The following is a 23143-nucleotide window of genomic DNA, read 5'->3' as shown; positions in this document are numbered from 1 at the left end:
GTCTACTGTATATCGTGTTGTTACTTGTGAGCAAAGCACCAAGGCAAATTCCTTGTATTTATGCATACTTGGCTAATAAAATGTATTCAATTCAATTTAATTCAATAACGATCTCTAATGCATCCAAAGAGCCCAGCATACAAACAACTACATTGCAAATGGCCATCGTGTACAGTGAACTGGCTGAGCAGACTTAAGCATGTGAGAGGTCATGTTGGAGACAAAACACATGAAAAGAAAGTAGAGAGAAATCAAATGTTGAATGCTGCTAAATGTTAAATAATTGTAAGGAATGATGTGACAGAGTACGCTCAGTTCATGGTTCTGGTGAAAGGTGCATGATCAATACAATGTATGAGGGAGAGATTGGGGCAGACTGAAGGATGCTAGTGAATCTGCAACTGTGCAAACATTGTTTAGATTGTCTGGGTCATTAAACAATTTCCTCTGCAGGATCAAGATGCTGAGCACTGCAATGCTACTGCTGCTCTGTTTCAGCTGTCTGTAGTAATAACTTTTTAGAGCAGTTGGCTGCTTTTTGCTAATGCAGGGAAATAGATCCCCCTTCCTGACCCTTGCTGCACTCAGCAAAACAATGTAACATCAATCTGAACATAGCTTTACCTGACTCCATAATGTATCAATCTCTTCTACAACTCCTCCACATTCAGCTCTCCCTTCTTTCTTTAAATAGTCCAAGTGATATTGTGTACCTTACATTTATAACTAGCAACGGATACATTTACTCATTTTTCATGATCGTGGCTCCATTGTCATGGACAGTGTTTTTTGTCAATTCCAGACTGTCCTTGAGAATACAGTGCTGAACCATCTTCCTGGACTGCTGCAGACCTTCTAGTGGAGGTACGCCCACCATACTGTTGAATAGATAAAGCCAGGATTTCAACCCAGCAACAATGAAAAAAAACAGCAATGCGCTTCCAATTGAAGATGGCAGAATAATCCCAAGGAGAATGAGGCAATAAATTAGAATTGTACAGTGCAGAGTGCCAGGTTGTCCAGGGTTTCTTGGCCACTATCATACTCCCTTACACATTTTCTATGTACTCTACAGCCTTCCATTTTTGATTTTCTATGTTTTCAATTCCAGGTCCCTTAATAAAATGAAGTTCATAACTTTTTGGTCATGTGCAAATATATTGCAGTTAAATGCATTTCAAAGGACAAAATAAAATAGCAAAAATAGCAAAAATAGTTTCTACCCATGTGCGATAAAAGAGCTTAATTCCAACAGAGAACACTGGGGAAGCAAAATGTAATTCCAAGAAATACCGCTAAATTCTTTTAAATTCTTTTAAAATACTTATTTATTATTTTACTAATAAGTGTACATATGTGTTAATGGTTGTCGTGTTTGTATTTTTTTTAACCGGAGGAGATGTAATGGAATTTCGTTGCACAGTATTGTGCAATGACAATAAACGTATTAATTCATTCATTCATTCATTCATTCATTCATTCATTCATTCATTCATTCATTCATTCATTCATTCATTCATTCATTCATTCAAAGGATAAGCTGGATAAATGTGTTATAAGTAAGAAAGCAATCTTGAAGCATGAGGATTATTTTCTTTCTTTGTTCTTCCAGAATCCAGCCATATTATTACTTTATTAACAAAATGTTCACAAACAACAGCCCTTTCATTTTTCATCTGGTAGTTGATTATTCTTAGTGGGAAAGGAAGCTACAGATGTACCGAACTGTTACATATGCAATAGAACAAATGTGAATCAGCATCACAATCTGTGACATGTTGTAACAAGCTCGGCTGCACCAAACTTACATGCATGTAATTTATTTCACAGGGATTGAATGAATTGAAAAATACTGCTAGTACATGGTGGGTTAGCCTGAGAGCAAAAAACATGATTTGATTTTGTTGCCATCATCGCAATATAAGGCTAGAAGAATTGAGCTCTGCATGGCTGAATGTTATTTCATTAGTTACAAAGGAAATTGATGTGATCATATTATATGCACCTTTTGCTACCACTTCAAAATCTTTCCTTTTATACCCAAAAGTTGACAGTGTGTCACAAAAGGGGCTTTCATTTTGCCTTGAGGTCAGTTGCTCCAATCTCCTTTCAGTCCGGCTATGTTTGGTGCTTTGGGGACTGTATTGTACACAGAGGAGAAACCAATCAATTGTTTTTTTTCATAACACAGCCTTCACACAGTAACAACTTGTCAATAATGTTTTTGGAACACATTGCAACTAAAATGTTTTACTTGTGAGGTGCTGATTTAACAAATAGTAAAACTAGACATTGACATTTCTTGGGCATTAGTGGCTTGTCCATTATGGCAACAGACATGGTTCTGCTTTCTTGATTTGTATGGGTGTCGGGGGTTATGGGGAGAAGGCAGGAGAATGGGGTTAGGAGGGCGAGATAGATCAGCCATGATTGAATGGCGGAGTAGACTTAATGGGCCGAATGGTCTAGTTCTGCTCCTATCACTTATGACCTTATGACTCTTGAAAACATCCAATGACTTGGCCTCCACTTCCAATTTGTGGCAATCTCCTTCTGTGGCAGAGAATTCCACAGATCTCTGAGTGCAAAAGGTTTTCCTCATCTCAGTCCAAAATGGCCTACCCCTTATTCTTAAATGGTATGATTGTATACATCTTTATAAGATCACTCCTTAGCCTTGTGTGATCCAAGCTAATTCTGACGGCCTGGTGCCAAAAAAACTTTAGGTCAAATGACTCCTGGTGAATTTCCAGATCTTCCAATCTACGTCGTAGCTATGCTAGCACTTTTTTTCATGTATTTCCCCAAGGCTTTAACATGCAAGAAGGGTCTCGACCTGAAACATCACCCATTCCTTCTCTCCAGAGATGCTGCTTGTCCCGTTGTGTTACTCCAGCTTTTTGTGTATATCTTCAGTCTAAACCAGCATCTGCAGTTCCCTCCTACACAGTTCCCTCCTACATGCTGAACTCTGTTTATTTAATCTTTTTCACTCATGTATGGAATGACTGCATTTATGCATGCTATCATCTGCCTGGATAGCATGCAAAACCAAGTTTTCAATGGACCTTAGTACATGTAACAATAATAAATCAATGCTAATGTCTTAACCATTATGACTGATTGATCTGCTAAATTCAACATTCCCACACTGCTCCCTTCTCACAATTGATGAGTTCTGATGATATGTTACTTAACCCCAACATTAACTCTTTGCTCCCTGATGATGTCTGACCTGCTGAGCATTTGCAACATTCTCTATTTTAATTTCAGATTCAAATCTATTCAACAACAGAGTATCTAAAGGTCTTTGGCTGCAGAATTCCAAAGATTCGGAATTTGCTGAGTGAAGAAATGTTTCCTCATCTTTGCCTTTTATCCCAAGACTATGGCCTCCAGTTCTACTGTCTGGAGGCCAGGTGGACCCTTTATGGGATCCACCTTCAAGAAATTCCAGGCCAGCACACTGGTGTAGCTGGTAGTTCTGCAACATTGCAGTTGTCCCTGTGATCATGTGGATTTCCTTGTGTGCTCCAGTTTCCTCCCAATTCGCAATGTCGTGAAGTTTGATGGGTTTATTGGCCACAGTAGGTGAGTGGTAAAATCACGAGTGAATTGATTAGAATGCAGGGAGAGTAAAATGGGTATAACGAAGGATACTGGTGGGACTTTGTCATCACAGACATGGTGGGCCAAATGGTTTATTTTTAAGATTAAATTCCATTACTCCAAACTCCAAGGAATTTTAGCCTATCTATTTGATCATTCCTCCTGGGATAGTCCTCTCATCCTAAATATCCATTGATTATCTCTGGCCTCCAGGGTAATTTTTTCACCTAAAGTTTCATTCCTCCTGCCTCCACTACATTTGCAGTTGCACACTCTGGATTTCCATTGCACACAGTGTAAAAACAGACATTTTTTCCCCTCATTTCATTCCCGAATGCTTTTACATTGAGAATCTTGCCCACTTATTCTTGACCCTTCCACCACCAACAGTAACAGCCTCCACCATCCCTTCAGTCCAGACCCCAGCCTTCATATACTTCTATCAAATCTTATCTCAACATGTTTTTTACTCAATAAAAATGGAGCCAGCTTTTCTGATCTAACGTTGTAACTGTAATCCCTCGTCCCAGCAACTAATCTCGTAGATCATTTTCTCCACCCAATCTAATATTTTCACATTCTTGCTAGACATATTAGACTCTAGTTAATGATTGGCAGTGTTTTATAAAGGTTTATGATGACCTCTCTGTATTTATACACTACACCTGTTACGACGAAGGCCAGAATTGTGCCTGGCTTATTAACGGCTTTCTTAATCAACCCTGCCACTTTCAATGACTTATGTACCCATACCCCAGGCCCCTCTGCTCCTACACACCTTTGAGAACTTTATCTTTAACTTTATCTTTAATCTATGTTGTTACCAAATGAATCCCTTAAATTTCCTCCACATCAAACTTCAATTGTATTGCTGCTGCCCATCCCATCACCCTGCTAACATCTTACTGCAATTTTCCACTATTTTCAGTTCACAATACTGCCAAGTTTTATATATTTATTTATATATATATATGGGTGTTTCCGTAAATAAGGGTACCAACCTGTGAGATGGGTGGCCAAATTTGAACGTTATTAAAGCATAATGAAATAATACAACATTAAAAATTTGGCCTACCTATGATCCCTTTGAGCTAATTTGTGATCAAAATCGACCAAAATGTTACCAAAATTTAGTGCATACAAAAACGAGATTTTAAAATTTATTTATAAGACAAATAAGACATATGGGACACTTACTGATTTCTAAGCTCCCTTACAAAATGTTGGCACCTAACCCACCACGAGTTCTGTAGGTCACACCAGAGTCATTATAATCGTGTTGTTTGAATGTTTTTTTTAAATCGCGACCAGTGCAAAAAAAAAACCCAGTTATAGTGCTATACTGTAAATAGTATTCACGACGTTACTCAATAGGAGGGGGGGGGGGGTGGCAACAGAATGAGCCATCGCTAAAATAAGAGAGCAAACTAGATTTTATATTTCATGATTTTAAGTTCTATACATTGTTAAGTCTTTCAATGGAAAGCTTAAACACAAAATCGAATAGAGGTCCTTCTGCAGTTGTACAGAGCCTAGTGAGACCACACCTGGAGTATTGTGTGCAGTTTTGGTCCCCTAATTTGAGGAAGGACATTCTTGCTATTGAGGGAGTGCAGCGTGGGTTTACAAGGTTAATTCTCGGGATGGCGGGACTGTCATATGCTGAGAGAATGGAGCAGCTGGGCTTGTACACTCTGGAGTTTATTAGGATGAGAGGAGATCTCATTGAAACATATAAGATTGTTAAGGGCTTGGACACGTTAGAGGCAGGAAACATGTTCCCGGTGTTGGGGGAGTCCAGAACCAGGGGCCACAATTTAAGAATAAGGGGTAAGCCATTTAGAACGGAGACGAGGAAACACTTTTTCTCACACAGAGTGGTGGGTTTATGGAATTCTCTGCCTCAGAGGGCAGTGGAGGCAGGTTCTCTGGATGCTTTCAAGAGAGAGCTAGATAGGGCTCTTAAAAATAGCGGAGTCAGGGGATATGGGGAGAAGGCAGGAACAAGGTACTGATTGGGGATGAACAGCCATGATCACATTGAATGGCGGTGCTGGCTCGAAAGGGCCGCATGGCCTACTCCTGCACCTATTGTCTATTGTCTATTGTCTAAAATATAAACAATAAAAAAAAGAAACAATAAATATAAAAATGGTTACTCTGCTTTTAATTCACACAACTAACACGTGACCAAATGGACACTGCAGCACAATTTCTGTTGAAACATTTTGGGGAATCAGAAAATCATCATATCGGGTCATAAATGATAAAACTCATAAACATAATCAGAATTTGGCTTACATACAGTTGTTATTTAATTGCAAATTTATTGTAATAATTCTGGTATAAATTAGCCTAAGGATTTGATGAAATCCTGTTTGAAAAATGTTGTAAAAAAACGCTAGTAAACACTGGGTCGTATATGATATTTTCCTTTGTAAAAACCGATTGATTTATTTTTGTTTCATATCATTATCTTGGCTATACATCATGATCTATACTACTCAAAATACAGGATATGAAACAATGGAAATATTGCATAAAAAACAGGAAAATAGCCAGGATGTTTGGAGAACTTCAGTTTCACTACTGAGTGCTCTATTTACGGAAACACCCATATATGTATGTATATCTATCTGTGTGTGTGTATATATTTGTGTGTAGACTAATTGTGACCCATTGGGTCCAATCTTCACACGGGAGGGCTGGTCCCCCAACGCAATATTCCACCTCTCCACCATTTCCAATATTGGTGGCCAGTGGGGGAGGGGGGGGGGGGGGGGGGGTGGGAGCTTTTGGGAGTGCTAGTATGGGCGTTATGGGCTGAAGGGACTGGTTTTCAGAGGGCTAGTATGGACATTGTGTGCCGAATGGATTCTTGGGCTGGCAGCTCAGTCACTCAGGCCTGGTGGGCTGGCAGCTCTGTCACTCAGGGCTGGTGTGCTGACAGTTCAGTCACTCAAGCCTGGTGGGCTGGCAGCTCGGTCACTTAGTGCTGGTGGGCTGGCAGCTCAGTCAGGCTGGTGGGCTGGCAGCTCAATCACTCAGGGCTAGTGGGCTGGCAGATCATTTACTCAGGGCTGGTGGGCTGGCAGATCAGTCACTCGGGGCTGGTGGGCTGGCTGATCAGTCACTCAGGGCTGGTGGGCTGGGAGTTCACTCATGGCTATTCATTGAAATTCCATTTCAAGCAGAGTGATGGCCACCACATTAAATTTCATAGTATTTCAAGTATAGTGCAGAACACCACATTCAATTTCGTAGCATTTCAAGCAGAGTGCAGGCCACCACATTTAATTTCATAGCATTTCAAGCAGAATGCAGGCCACCACATTCAATTCCATAGCATTTCAAGCAGAGTGCAGGCCACCACATTGAATTCCATAGCATTTCAAGCAGAGTGCAGGCCACCACATTCAATTCCATAGCATTTCAAGCAGAGTGCAGGCCACTAAATTGCCAAACAACTCATTGCATTGTTATTACGGGCTAGCAAATCATTTATTGCATGTACATTGCAGACTCTCAGTTCAGTTGATTCACAGCTTAGAATCACAGTTGTGGACTCTCCCTCGCGATCTTCCCAAGTGACTGACTCACGTCCAGGCATCCGGGGTTTTATAGTCCTGCCCCCTCTGGACGGGGTGTTATGTTCATCATGGTGATTGACAGGCGAGAGGACCAATCAGCTGATCTCAAGATTTTTTAAACACTCATAATTTTTTTATTTTTCATCGATCGGAAAATTCCTCGGGGCTGCCTCAGCAGAGGAGGACTGCAAGTAATCTGACCATAAATCATAGCAATATAGGGTAGCGTTTTTTTCTAAAATCAATATACATCACAGACAGGAAGTGGTCAAGATGAGACTTTTAGTTATATAGATATTTTCGTGGTTTTAAGACTCAAATTTGGATAAGATGACACAGACACGGAGAATTCTTCAAGAAGACAAAAGCCTTTATTTGCTAATATTCAGCTGGAACATTCAGAGTTGACACCCCCTGTCCGCTCTCTAATTGCTCTCTGCTTCACAAAAACAGGCAGCTCTTTATTACAGTCTCAGCCTTATCTTCTGCTACATTATCATGCCTGCTTCCGTCCTTGGTTCAATCTTATTAAAACTTTCTATTCCCCCCATATCTCTCTTCGACTCGCCACCCTTAAATTTAACTTTAATCTCTCAGCTATGTCCTTGCCAGCATTATATTCCAGCTAAAGCAACAGCAACTTTATGCCAAGGTTAAACAAACCATACATATTGGTTTATAATATTGGTTTATATGTTTACACACAAAGATACAAAAGGTGCAAAAGTAAAAATAAGAAGTAACTTGTTTATAACTTCCATAATATATACAGAGAGAGGGAGGCAAGAGGCAGGTTCCATTATAGCATTTAGTGGGAATTGGGTAAACATGCGGTGTGGCAAAATTTGCAACACTATTAACAAGGGCCTGATGGTGGAACTAATGGTAGAAAGAGAATACAGACCCTCCGTGCTGAATGGCTTTCACATTTGCTGTAATCTATCCAGGATTCTAAGAATCAATAACTGTTAATGGAACAGTGTCTCCGACACTGTTAATTGGGGAATTCATCATGAACTCTGTTGCCTGTTCATGAACCAAATTAAAATCCATGCCTTCAATGTTCCTTCATGTCATGTGTTTCCACTCTGGAAGTCTTGTATAACACCCTGAGTGCATTATCTCCATGAATTACGTTACCTCCTTAAAAAAAATAATCAAATTAGTTAAAGATGATATGTCCTTAACAAATCTGTTTTAGCCTGCCTTAAGTGACACATTTTCCATCCAAAGTACTGTTCATCTTAGCCCCGATCAATGTTTCTTAAATGTCTTTTCACTATGAGGCTTGACATTGTGGAGTTTAACATTATCACTGTTTTGCGGGGGTCAAGGAAAGAGCGTTCACGTCGCGGCCCTGTTTTCACCAATCTTTCCACCACCACGCACAAGAAGCACAAGTGCAAGACCGACACCATTGTATGCAGATGCTGAGAAGTGTGTTGAGCTCTGGCTGAACAACTTCTAATCTTGTGTGTGGACTCGATAAGAAGAAGAAGACTGTTTTGCGAAACATTGTAACAGTTGCTATGCTTCCATGCTCTGACACTCTCTCTTTATCCAAAGAGCATCGAAAGATTATGGTCATCGCCCCCATGATTTCCTCTCATACCTCCTTCAAATATCTAGGATATACCCCATTTGGTCCTTGTAATTTTATCTGGTCCTGAAAATTTAACCAACTTTTCTAAAACCTCCGTCTTAATATTTTTCTTGAACTATCTAGAATCTCAACTATCTCCTCCTTCACTTTGGAAGGACCTGCTGCAGGTGGAAGCAATGTCCTCATTTAGTGTGATAATGCCATCATCCGCAACTTATGTGTAAATTTCACTCCATTCCTTCACGTAGTGCATTTGTAATATTAAAATACCAATAGAATATTCATGGATTCTTTTTTACATTGGCGGCTTAATTTTTTTCATTCTGTTTCTTTGCCATTGTAGTTTTCAATTCCTATCTTCCTCCCACAGACCATATTAAACCTTTGGAATTCTTTGCTCCAGGGGGTTATGAAGGCCAACTCAATAGAAGTAATTAACATGGAGGTAAGAGGAGTTTTTGAAACATCAGGAGTTTGAAGGTTATGTGGATCTGGCACTGGGGAGGAGTTGCAGTTTAGGGTAAATCAGCCATGATCATATTGAAGGACAAGAAAGCTGAAGAGGCCAGGTGCGCACTTCTTCTCCAATTTTCTTGTATTCTTCTTGTGTTCCTTGATTATTCTGTAATAAGCCCAGTTCTTGCTGATATTTACAATGCTCATGATAAGCAGCCATTTTTGCTTGATCGTCCTCTGCATCTATTTTGTCATTCAGAGATGTGAATTTGTTCTTCCTTTGTTGCTCTTGCGATTGTGCTTCAACTGTACCTGAACTACCTCTTCCTTAAAGGCAGCCCATTGTTCTGCTATTATTAATGAGTTAATTTGCAATCTTGTTAATTTAATTGCACACATTAAACGCAATTACTTGACAGTTCCATCATTTAAATGAGTTTGCAAGGATCTTGTCGGAGATCGTGAAACAAGTACTTTGATTAGTTTCAAGATAATAAATGAATGAAGGAAGTGAAATTGGGTTCATTTCACTTTGCAGCAGTGATCAATGCTGCGGCAACGTGTGATCACATATCGGGTGAGAGTATTAACATTCACACTGCATCATTTTCTGTCAAAAGCCTGCAGAGCAGATACTGCCTGACATCAAGTGCTACTATAATGATTCCTCTGCTAACTCCTTCTCTTACTGTGCACAGATGAACACATGCACATTGACAGGGTGGATTCCACACCTACATTTCATTCTAGAGGCTTATTGCTAGTTGAATTCTCCTGTTCACTGCTACATTTCTACTAGTGTTTAATGCTTTTGATAATTGCCTCAATTGTTGCAGGAGTTTACATGGGTATGCAACAAGTTCTTAAGGACCTCCATCTGACTTGAAACTCATTTAAAAAAATAAAAATAAAAACTGTGAAGCAAGGTCAACGTGTGACCAAAAGTGCTTGCTGTCGTGGTGGCAGTAGCAGCCATTACTTGAATGAATATGCATCTTCTATGTGTTCATGAATTCTAAAAGAGTTCACTGGGGATCATATAGATTTGCACATGTAAGATATGCGATGCTCAATCAAAGTGCAGTTAAGTTAAGCAATCAAAGCAAAGTTAAGGACTTTTCAAAAGCAGCTTCAGTAACTTACTGTAAGATTTTGCTAAGGCTTCCCCATGGAACAACAATATATTACTGTGTTCATGTGGGTTTTCAGGCATTATGTATCATCTCTCTCCTTTAAGTCAAGTATTATATTTCAGATGTAAAAGTACATTGAGGTTGAAGTACAAAAATACCTTTTTTCCAGCACCATCACAGGCTCAAAGATTCAGGCAACATACATTAAAATAATTAGACGTAAATTCTACAAGACCGTGAAAATAAAAAGGATGTGCAAAAAATAAGACATTAGTGAGATAACACATCCATGGTAGTAGAAGCTGCAGTCTATAGTGTTCCATTGCTGAGGTAGGATTACGGTCGTGAAGCTTTGTTCAAGAACCTAATTGTTATAGGAAAGTAACTGTACCTGACCATGATGGTGTGGAACTTCAAGCCTCTGTACCTCCAGTACCATGGTAGCAGCGAGAAGAAGATATGGGGCAGAGCGTAGGAATCACTGCAAACTTCTTCATGAGTCAGTGCCTTATAGATGCTTTTGATGATAGGGAGGGCTAGTAAAGGTGATGGACCAGACTGAGCCCCCCATATTTTGCAGCTTCTTGAGTTCCTGAGCATTGGATTGCTGCACAAGGCTATGATTCAACTAGTCAGGGTACTCTGCAGTGCATCTGTAGAAGTATCCAGTGAAATGTTGAATCTCTTTAAATTTCTAAGAAAGTAGGTGCTGCTGTGCTGATTATATCTATGTTGCAGAGGGTGTAGAAGAGGATTACCATAATACTGCCTGGATCAGGAGGTATTTACTATCAGCAGAGGTTGGACAAACTTGGATTGTTTTCTCTGGAATTTTTGACGTTGAGAGGACAACTGATGGAAGTATTAAAAACTTTTAAAGTTTTTCGTACAAAAATTGGTGGATGCCTGGATTGTGCTGCCTGGGATAATGGTGGAACTAGATATAATAACGGCATTTAAGAGGCTTAGAAAGCCACATACAGTAGATATGCAGATATTGGATCACGTGCAGGCAGAGGAGATTAGTTTCACTTACCATCATGTTCAACACAGACATTGTGATGCTGAATGGCCTGTTGCTATGCTGTACTGTTCCATGTTCCATGCTGGGCCCAGGGCACTTGATCTGAGATGTAAATGCCCAAGAATTTGAGGCTGCTAATTCTCTCCATTGCCGACCCATCAATGAAAACTGGCATGTGTTCCCTTAAATTCTCATTTCTGAGGTCAATGTTTAGTTCCTAGGTTTGTAGACATTGAGGAAGATGTCACAGCAAACTATTCAACTAGCTGTCCTATCTCTCTCTTGTACACGGACACATCATGATTCGGCCAACAATATTGATGCCATTAGCAAATTTGAAGATGGCATTGGACCACACAGTCAAGACGATTCCCCTGCCCCGGCAGCAGAATTCAACAAGAGACGCAACACGATCTCCTCTGTAACATTTAAATAGTTGTTATATTTATATACTTAGAATGAAAGCCTTCACTGGAGAATCCTGGAGTGTTCAGTGGATTGAGTGGGCAAGTCTTTGATGTCTGCCATAGCACATTTACCCTTGTTGCCAGGAATGGATGGCCATGGAACAATTCCTAGTAATGAGCAATTGAGGGGCAGGTCCATGAAGAGAAGGTGACAGAAGAGAGATATCAGCCTAACCATGCAGCTGTGTCTAGTATGTCCATGAATAATTCACCCTAATGTGATGCACATAATTGCAAGTCAATTCTCTATTCAATGATAGTCCCACACTATATTGTGTTACTGTTTCTATCATATTCTTAGCTTGGACACAATGTAAGTAAAGGCCATCATAAAACAAACACTCCAGAAAAATAATTGTAAGTGTAATCCTGGGAACTTCCACATGGGATTCGACTAATGACATGGGTGTTGCTGGACTGCCCATCTTCAAGGTAATGTTGTCAGTTCTGGCTGGGCTGGGGGAGGACTGCTGACACCCAGCAGACAGACACCAGTGGCTTAGAAGGGCGATCTCAAATAGCTGCAGCTACCTAGGGGTCTGCTAAAACAAAAGGTACCAGCAAAATGGCAGAATGGCAAAGTGGGTGAATTCAAGAGGATGAGACATTCATATTCCATGAAGTCACAACCTCTCCCCATAGGAAGAGCATTATCACTCCAAGGAATCTGCCAGATGACAGATTTCTAAATTGTCGTGTATCCCTGAAAACGTTTGCATTCAATTTCACACTGAATGATCTGCAGTCCTGAAGTTAGTTATTATACATAAAAAGCAGAATAATACTGGAGATACTCAGCAGTCAGGTAGCATCAATGGAAAGAGAAAGAAATAAACTATTTCAGTTTGATTATCTTTTGAAAAATTTATCTTGCACTTAATCATTGGTTGGACATAGGGTGCGGCAAGGATCATCAAAACTTTCATTATGCTTGGTCTAAGTCTCTGAATGGAATTGATCACCATTTCTTAGATGGGAATGATTTACTCGACACTCTGAATCAAGTTCAGTATGAAGTTGGAGTTGGTCACCTCAATGCTCCTAAAAAGGTCATATCATAAGGAATAGTAGAATTATGTCATTCAGCCCATCAAGTCTACTCCACCATTCAATCACCGGTGATCTATCTCTCCCTCCTTAACCCAATTATCCTGCCTTCTCTGCCACAGAATGTGTTTGAGGCCAGTCCATTGGCTATATTTAAGAGGGAGTTAGATGTGGCCCTTGTGGCTAAAGGGATCAGGGGGTATGGAGAGAAGGCAGCTACAGGATACTGAGTTGGATGATCAGCCATGATCATATTGAAATTCGGTGCAGGCTCGAAGGGCCAAATGGCCTACTCCTGCACCTATTTTCTATGTTTCCATGTTTCTCCCCATAACCGCTGACATCTGTAATATTCATCTATCTATCTCTGCCTCAAAAATATCCACTGACTTGGGCTCCACAGCCTTCTGTGGCAAAGAATTCTACAGATTCTCCACCCTCTGTCTAAAGAAATTTCTCCTCATCTCCTTCCTAAATGAACGACCTTTAACCTCTAGACTCTCCCACCAGTGGAAACATCCTCTCCACATCCACTCTATCCAAGCCTTTCATTATTCTGTATGTTTCAATTAGGTCCCTCCTCATTCTTCTAATCTCCAGCGAGTGCAGGCCCAGTGTTGACAGACGCTCATCATATGTTAACCTACTCATTCCTGGATTACCAGGAATCTCTGAATGCAGTCTTTTTGGCAGGTTTCCAATTGTCCCGAGTATTTCTTCTGTTATCAAATCCAGTGAAATCCTCACCCGAATTCACTGTTGTGAAATATGTCCACGACTCCCTCAACCATGTAAGCCACCTGCTTTGGAAATGATTATTATTTCAAGTATAACTTGCACACAAAATTGTAGTGGTTTTGAAATGTTTGCTTTTACACTTTTAAATCTATCTATCACAAAATAGAGAAAATTCTCGAACTAGTACAACTAGAGAGTATTTTTGATTTTTGAAAATATAATATATAATGTTACAGTGGTAACCTGACCATGGTTTGATGAATACAGTTAAACAGCTTTATCAGAAAAATATCCAAGGCTTTCTGCATTATCGTATACAATACAGTATAATATTTTACTGCATTATGCATTTAAAGTTAATTTAATCCCCAGTTGCAAAATGTTATTAAGTACTATGAGCACAAGTACAGCATTTGTTCACATTTGGTTTAGGTCTTCCATGCAATTAATTAGACGACTTGCGTGAACTAGTGTGCATTCAACATATATGAACATTCTGGGCCACTGTCAGAGAAGTAGCATTAACTGAAGAGTTAAGGAGTAGTACCTACCATTGCACACCGCCTATTTTGATCATGACTATAATAATAATAATACATTTTATTTATGGGCGCCTTTCAAGAGTCTCAAGGACACCTTACAAAATTTGAGCATGTAGAGGAAAAACATGTAAGGGGAATGAAATAAATAGTAGAGACATGACTAGTACACAAGGTAAAGACAGAATTCAATACAAAACACAGTATGAGGCAATTAATGCACAGATGAAAAGGGACGGGGACGTGGGGCTAAGGATAGGCAGAGGTGAAGAGATGGGTCTTGAGGCGGGACTGGAAGATGGCGAGGGACACGGAATTGCGGATCAGTTGGGGGAGGGAGTTCCAGAGCCTGGGAGCTGCACTGGAGAAGGCTCTGTCCCCAAAACTGCGGAGGTTGGACTTGTGGATGGAGAGGAGACCGGCTGATGTGGATCTGAGGGACCGTGAGGGTTGGTAGGGGGAGAGGAGGTCAGTGAGATATGGGGGGGCCAGATGGTGGAGGGCTTTGTAGGTGAGGACCATGATTTTGTAGATGATCCGGTGGGAGATGGGAAGCCAGTGAAGTTTTTTGAGGACTGGAGTGATGTGATGCCAGGATTTGGTGTGGGTGATGAGTCGGGCGGCTGCGTTCTGGACCAGTTGGAGTCGGTTGATGTAGGTGGAGCTGATGCCAAGGAGAAGTGAGTTGCAATAGTCCAGTCGGGAGGAGATGAAGGCATGGATGAGTCTTTCAGCAGCAGGCGGTGTGAGAGAGGGTCTGAGTTTGGCGATGTTGCGGAGATGAAAGAAGGAGGTTTTAATGACATGGCGGATGTGAGGCTCAAGGGAGAGTGTGGAATCAAAGATCACGCCAAGGTTGCGGGCCTGGGGAGATGGGGAGACAGTGGTGCCGTCGATGGTGAGAGTGGGGTTATTGATTTTGCTGAGTGTGGCTTTGGAACCTATGAGGAGGAATTCTGTCTTATCGCTGTTGAGTTTGAGGAAATTATGTTGCATCCAGGTTTTTATAGTTGACAAACAGGAGTTGATATGGGAGGGGGGGGGGGGGGGTTGTGGGGGGATTTGGTGCCAAGGTAAATCTGGGTGTCATCAGCGTAACAGTGGAAGTCCAGATTGAAGTGGCGGAGTATCTGACCAAGGGGGAGGATGTAGATGATGAAGAGGAGGGGGCCGAGTACGGAGCCTTGGGGAACGCCTTGAGTGACTGCGGCTGTAGCAGAGGTGTGGTTGTGGAGAGAGATGAAGTGGGATCTGTTGGAAAGGTAGGAACGGAGCCAGCTGAGTGCAGAGCCTTCAATGCCGAGGTCTTTGAGTCTGGTGAGCAGGATGTTATGGTTCACTGTATCGAAGGCTGCGCTCAGGTCGAGGAGGATGAGGATGTTGAGGGAACCAGTGTCAGCAGAGGTGAGGAGGTCATTGAGGACTTTGAGGAGAGCAGTTTCTGTGCTATGGAGGGGGCGAAAGCCAGATTGGAGGGGTTCAAGTAGGTTATACGCAAGGAGGTGGGAATAAAGTTGCGACGCGACGATACGCTCCAGGGTTTTTGAAAGAAAGGGGAGGTTTGAGATTGGGCGGTAGTTAATGAGAGAGGAGGGATCAAGACCAGGTTTCTTTAATATTGGTGTAACGGCAGCAGTTTTGAAAGCGGAGGGGACAATTCCTTGGGACAATGAGGAGTTGAAGAGATTAGTGAGGTAGGGGCAGAGAACGGGGAGGCAGGACTTCAACAGGGGAGTGGGGGGAGGGTCGAGGGAGCAGGTAGTGGGTTTGGAAGAGCTGATGAGTTTGGAGATTTCAATAGGGGTGACCAGGTCAAACTGAGAGAGGAAGCAGTGTGGAGGAGGGGTAAGGAGGTCAGTGGAGATGTTGAAAGGAGGGGCCTTGGTAGGTGGTGGAGTAGATGCTGGGGAGTCGGGTACAGGGGATAAAGATTGATAGATGGTGCTGATTTTATCAGCGAAAAAGTGGAGGAATGAGTTGCAGAGATCTGGAGTAGAGGTAGGGAGAGTGTTGGCTCGAGGCTTGAGGAGGTTGCCCACTGTGGAGAAGAGGGTCTGTGGTTTAGGCAGGGATCGGTGAATATGGAGGAGAGGTAGGCAGATTTTGCAGCAATGAGGGCATCTTTGTAGTCAGTGAGGTGGAGTTTGTAAGCTTCAAGGTGGACTGTGAGAGATGATTTCTTTATAAGTCGTTCCAGTTGGCGACCAGTCTGTTTCAGTTTACGAAGTGCAGGTGTGTACCAGGGTGAGGATGTGTTGAAAGTTACGGTTCTTGTTTTGAGGGGGGCCAGAGTGTTGAGGGAGGTAGACAAGGTGGAGTTGAGATGGTTTGTGAGATCATCAGGTGAGATGGGGGTTGAGTCCAGGGGGAGAGTGGTGGAGAGCAGGTCAGAGAGATGGTGGGAATCAATGGATTTTAGATTACGGAAGGTGATTTCTCGGAGGAAGCGGGGGCGAGGTGTCGGAGAAGGGATGGTGAACCGTATAAGCTTATGATCAGAGAGGGGGAAGAGGCAAGGATGGAGGTCGAGTACCGGTTGATTTGTGGAGCAGACCAGGTCAAGGATGTGACCTTTGTCATGGGTGGGAAAGGTGATGGAGCATCCTTTCGTGTCTTAGGTAAGTCTTTGGTATTTCCACTCTGGAGAAAGGTGACTGTCTCACCTATCCAGGCCTCTGATCATTTGATATGTTTCTTTCTTGTTTCGCTTCAGCCTCCAATGCTCCAGAGATGACAATCCAAGTTTGTCAACCTTTCTTTATAGCTAATCTATACTATTACTAAAACTCTCATCTTGACCACTTATGGTCTGCATTGTATTTAAATTTGCGCAAAAGCGGTACCCTATATTGCTCGAATGTTTTCGCCACCTTACTCGCCTTTCTCATCTGCTCCAAGCGCACCATGATTTGTTCCGATCAGTGGAATATTACAAATGTTATGAAGGTTTAAAAAATTGTGAGATGATCAGATTGGTCTTCTCGCCTGTCAGTCACCATGAAGGTAACGCCCCTTCCGGGAGTGAGGAGAATAAAGCCCCGAAGGCCAGGCATGAGTCAGTCAGCCATGAGTGAGAGTTGAGTCCAGAACTGTGAATCCACAAGCCGTTAGTGACTGAACTGTGAGTCCACAAGCCGTGCTGAGTGTGGAAGTCGCGCCGAGTCCTGTAGTAGCACCGAGTACGGAAGTCGCACCGAGTCCGGAAATCCAGCCGAGCCCAGAGGTCTGCAAGCCGTGAATGAGTGAACTGTGCATGCACAAGCCATTGCTGAGTGAGCTGTGAGTGCCCAAGCCTTAGCTGAGTGAACTGTGAGTGCGCAAGCTGTGGCTGAGTAAACTGTGAGTGCGCAAGATGTGGCTGAGTGAACTGTGAGTGCGCAAGCTGTGGCTGAGTAAAATGTGAGTGCGTGAGCCGTGGCTGAGTGAACTGTGAGTGTGCAAGCCATGGTTGAGTGAACTGTGAGTCCACAAGCCATGGCTGAGTGAACTGTGAGTCCACAAGTTGTGGCTGAATGAACTGTGAGTCCACAAGCCATGGCTGAGTGAACTGTGAGTCCACAAGCCGTGGCTAAGTGAACTGTGCATCCACAAGCCATGGCTAAGTGAACTGTGCGTCCACAAACCTTGACTGAGTGAACTGCGAGTCCGCAAGCCGTGGCTGAGTGAACTGTGAGTTCGCCCCCCCCCCCTGAAGGCGTCCCCCTCCCCGGCTACAGAAGGCTCTCGCCAGCCCCCACCTGAAGCCTCCCCGTCCCCAGCTTCAGGACTAGCCCAAGAATCCATTCAGCCCACAATATCCATACTAGCCCTCTGGAAACCAGTCCCTTCAGCCCACATCACCTGTAGTAGACCAGCAGAAACCCCCTTCCCCCCCACTGGCCACCGTCTGAAGCTGTCCTCCTCCCCCGGCTGCTGGTCGCTCCCCCCACCGGCCCCTGACAGCCGAGCCTTTAAGCCATGCCCCCTCCGCAGACTGCAGGACGCTACCCCACTGGCCCCCGATAGCCCCCACCTGAAGACGATTCCCCTGCCCCGGCAGCAGAATTCAACAAGAGACGCAACACGATCTCCTCTGTAACATTTAAATTGTTGTTATATTTTAAGTTATTCACATTTTATGCTTTATAAATCCCTTTTCCACTTGCCAGTCCCGTCAACTGCACCTGCGCTGTAATATCTGCGTGTTCTACATCACAATGGAAACCCGCTGGGAGGGTATGGCTGTGCCGCTGGAGAGCCGCTAAGAGTGGATGGGGGAGGGGGTGGGTTTGAGGTGGTGTGGAATGAGTGCGTGGGGGGGGTGGGGGGAGGGCAAGGGGTGGAGTGGGGGGCGGGGGAGTTTGAGGGGGGGTTGCACCTTGGACTTAATCTCCAACCAAGGAACGCTCACCAACCTCCAATTTCTGACATTATCTTGACTTCTCTTATAAAACAAAGGAACAACATTCTTTGGGATCTCGCCTGCAGTTAGTAAAGATACAATGATCATTGTCAAGGCACTTTCAATCTCCTCTCTTGTATCTCATGATAATCTGGGCTAGATCCCATCAGACCCTGGGGATTTAACCATGTTAATGCTCTTCAGGCATTAATATCCCCCTAACTGATCTCACTATCCTCCATGCCCTTAGAAACATAGAAACATAGAAATTAGGTGCAGGAGTAGGACATTCGGCCCTTCGAGCCTGCACTGCCATTCAATATGATCATGGCTGATCATCCAACTCAGTATCCTGTACCTGCCTTCTCTCCATACCCTCTGATCCCCCTTAGAAGAGCATTTATTTATCCATGCCCTTCTTCGTAAATACAGATGCAAAGTACTCATTTAGCACCTCACCTTCACCCTCTGATGCCAACCATAAGTTCTCTCCTTTATCCTTGAGCACTCCTACCTTCTCATTGGTTATCCTCTTGTTTTGTAATGTATGTATAAAAGCCTTGGGATTTTCTGCAAGAAAGAACTATAGATGCTGGAAAAATCAAAGGTAGACAAAAATGTTGGAGAAACTCAGTGGGTGAGGCAGCATCCATGGAGTGAAGGAATAGGCGGCATTTTGGGTCGAGACCCTTCTTCAGACCCTTCTTGTCTACCTTGGGATTTTCTTTAATCTGACTCACCATTAAAATGTCATGGCCTCTTTGGCCTTTCTAATTGCCTGCTTGTGTTCTTTCCTGTTTGCAATATAGTCCTTCCAGGCCCTATCTGATTTCACCTCTCTAATCTCTTCCTTTTTCTTTCTGACCAAATTTGCAATTACTTTGGTTATCTACGGTACCGTTACCTTGCCACCCTTATCCCTCCTCCTCTTCTTCTTCTTCTTGCGTATGGCGTGCACAGCCTAAAGTTATTGGACAACTTGTTCTATTTGATCTTATTTGATTGTGCACGCCGGGTTGATTGCATTCTTTGAAACAGGGCGGACCACATGAAGGTTGCAATCTTGCACCCCATGCCTCCTCTTTCTTAGTGGAACATACCAGTCTTGATCTCTGATCAGATGATCTTTAAACAGTTCCCAGGTCAGATGTGGATTTAGCCAACATCAACTGCTACCAATTTACTCTACCTTGCTCCTGCTCATAATGCTGCAATCTGCCTGACCCTCATTTAGTCCCTGTTTCTCTTCCCACAAATGCTATTCAATGTATCAAGCATTTTCTGTTTTATTTCAAATTTCCTGCAGACTTTGGATTTTCACCGCCATTTTACCTCGACAATGTGATGGCACTGCTGAATTATCGCTATAACCATTTAATCATTCTTGCTCATTGCAAAGCTGTATCTTCCACCAACTGGGTTCCTCTGTGCATGGAACTGATTTATGGAATAAATGGGAAACATGTTAACCATTGTTGCCTCCACACCAGAAACATGGCCACTCCAGTCTCAGTTGTTGAACTGGAGGATACAGACTATTGTTATGTATGCACATCATAATCATAATCATAATTACACTTTATTAGCCAAGTATGTTTTGCTACATATGAGGAATTTGCCATCCATCATACAAATAAAAAGCAACAAGCCACACAAATTACATTTTATCATAAACATCCACCACAGTGACTCCTCCATATTCCTTACCGTGATGGAAGGCGGAAAAAAAAGTTCACTCTCTTCCCTTCTTTATTCTCCTGTGGTCGGGGGCCTCAAGCTTTCCGTTGATGGGACAATCTTGGCTCCCGTAGCCAGCGGTCGTGCCCTCCGCGACAGGGCGAACAAGCTCCCGCATCGGGGGGGATTTCAGCTCTACCGCGCGAGCTATTGGACCTCTTGTGACTTTGGAGCTTCCCGCCATCAGTCTCTACCCGAGACTGTGAGCTCCTCGTTGAAATCCGCACTAATGCTGTCTCTCCAGGGAGCATCGATCCCAGGCAAGGGATTGCAGGCTACGATGGTAAGTCCATGGCCCCGCGGTGGGGCTCAAGGTCAGTCTCGAGCAAGGCCACCAACTCCATGATGATAGGCTGCAGAACGACCAGAGATATGATCCGGAAAACAATCGCATCTACGGCAAGGTCAGAGATTGAAAAAAGGTTTCCCCCAACCCCCTCCCCCACCCCCCACATAAAGCAAACCAGAGAACATTAACACAAACTTTTAAAACACACTAAAAATATCCAAAAAAAAACAAAAAGACAGACAGACCGTTGGCGAGGCTGCCATCGCTGACAGCACCAACCGGTGGTATTTGGATACATGTTTTGAGGACCTAGTAATTGTTACTGTCCAAGGAAAGGGGCCTTAGTTTAATGTAGTTTAGTTTATTTTATTGTCACGTGAATCAAGGTACAGTGAAAAGATTTTGGCGCATGCTAACCAGTCAGCGGAAAGACAATACATGATTACAATCAAGCAATTCACAATGTACAGATATTTAACATCCATCAAAAAAGGTCTTCTGTGATATGTACAGCACCACTGTTTAATTTTTAAAATTCACAACAGGAACCTAAAGACTACGGACCATATTCAATATCTTGGGAGTTTCTTTAAGTAACCACAAGCATCAACAATAACATTCACCATTGCCTCTGTACCCTGGAGAGCCTTTGTTGATGTGAGGAACAAAGAGTTTGAAGATCAAGAGCTCAAACCTGGCATGAAGCAGACGATCTATGAATCAGTGATTCCTGACTTTCTGTGCACTACTGTGATATGAAACAATAGGTACCTCGAAACTTCATTATCGCTAATGCTGTCTCTCCAAAATCCTTTAAATCCATTGGCTGGTTAGGCTAATCAACATCAAGTGAAAATCCTTAATTATACCAAATGAACAAATCACATTGTTTATATTCCTGACATCAAACATCCGTGAGATAATGTGTCTGGAACACCATTACAAGATCAGATTAATGGGTGGACAAGGAAATGATTTAAGGAAGATCTCAAATGGTCATAAGTCTTCAGGCTGAAGTGATAGTAGAATTAGGCCATTTGGCCCATTAAGTCTGTCATTCAATCACGGCTGATGTAGATCTCCCTCCTAACCCTATTCTACTGTCTTATCCCTATAACGTCAGACCCCTGTACTAATCGAAAATCTATCTCTGCCTTAAAACTATCCACTGACTTGGCCTCCACAGCATTCTGTGGCAAAGAATTCCACAGATTTACCACCCTCTGACAAAATAAATTTAGAAACATAGAAACATAGAAAATATGTGCAGGAGGGGGCCATTCGGCCCTTCGAGCCAGCACCGCCATTCATTGTGATCATGGCTGATCATCCAAATTCAATAACCCGTGCCTGCCTTCTCCCCATATCCCTTGATTTCACTAACCCCTAGAGCTCTATCTAAATCTCTCTTAAATCCATCCAATGATTTGGCCTCCACTGCCCTCAGTGGCAGGGAATTCCACAAATTCACAACTCTCTGGGTGAAAAAGTTTTTTCTCACCTCAGTTTTAAATGGACTCCCCTTTATTCTAAGACTATGGCCTCTGGTTCTGGACTCACCCAACATTGGGAACATTTTTCCTGCATCTAGCTTGTCTAGTCCTTTTATAATTTTATATGTTTCTATAAGATGCCCCCTCATCCTTATAACTCCAGTGAATACAAGCCTAGTCTTTTCAATCTTTCCTCATATGACAGTCCCATCATCCCAGGTATCAATCTCGTTAACCTACGTTGCACTGCCTCAATCACAGGATGTCCTTCCTCAAATTAGGAGACCAAAACTGTACACAATACTCCAGATGTGGTCTTACCAGAGCCCTATACAACTGCAGAAAAACTTCTTTACTCCTATACTGAAATCCTCTTGTTATGAAGGCCAACATTCCATTAGCTTTCTTCACTGCCTGCTGTACCTGCACAGCAACGTTACGTGACTAGTGTACAAGGACACCCAGGTCTCACTGCACCTCCTAACCTAACCTAACCCCATTGAGATAATAATCTACCCCCTTTATTTTGCCGCCAAAGTGGATAACCTCACATTTATCTATATTATACTGCATCTGCCACGCATCTGCCCACTCACTCAACCTGTCCAGGTCAGCCTGCAACCTCCTAACATCCTCTTCACAGTTCACACTGCCACCCAGCTTTGTGTCATCCGCAAACCTGCTAGTGTTGCTCCTAATTCCCTCTTCCAAATCATTAATATATATGGTAAACAGTTGCGATCCCAACACCGAGCCTTGCCTCACTCCACTCGCCACTGCCTACCATTCTGAAAAGGACATGTTCACTTCTACTCTTTGCTTCCTGTCTGCCAACTAATTTTCTATCTATGTCAACACCCTACCCCCAATACCATGTGCTCTAATTTTAGTCACCAGTCTCCCATGCGGGACCTTATCAAAGGCTTTCTGAAAGTCTAGATACACTACATCCACTGGCTTTTACCTCAAGTTCTCTTTTCAACTCTTGTTCATTAGACAACACTAAATCCAGAATTGCCTTTTCTCTGGTCGGCTCC

Source organism: Amblyraja radiata, chromosome 3 (assembly GCF_010909765.2).
Source record: "Amblyraja radiata isolate CabotCenter1 chromosome 3, sAmbRad1.1.pri, whole genome shotgun sequence".
Lineage (NCBI taxonomy): Eukaryota > Metazoa > Chordata > Chondrichthyes > Rajiformes > Rajidae > Amblyraja > Amblyraja radiata.
Note: the sequence above shows the minus strand (reverse complement) of the source record.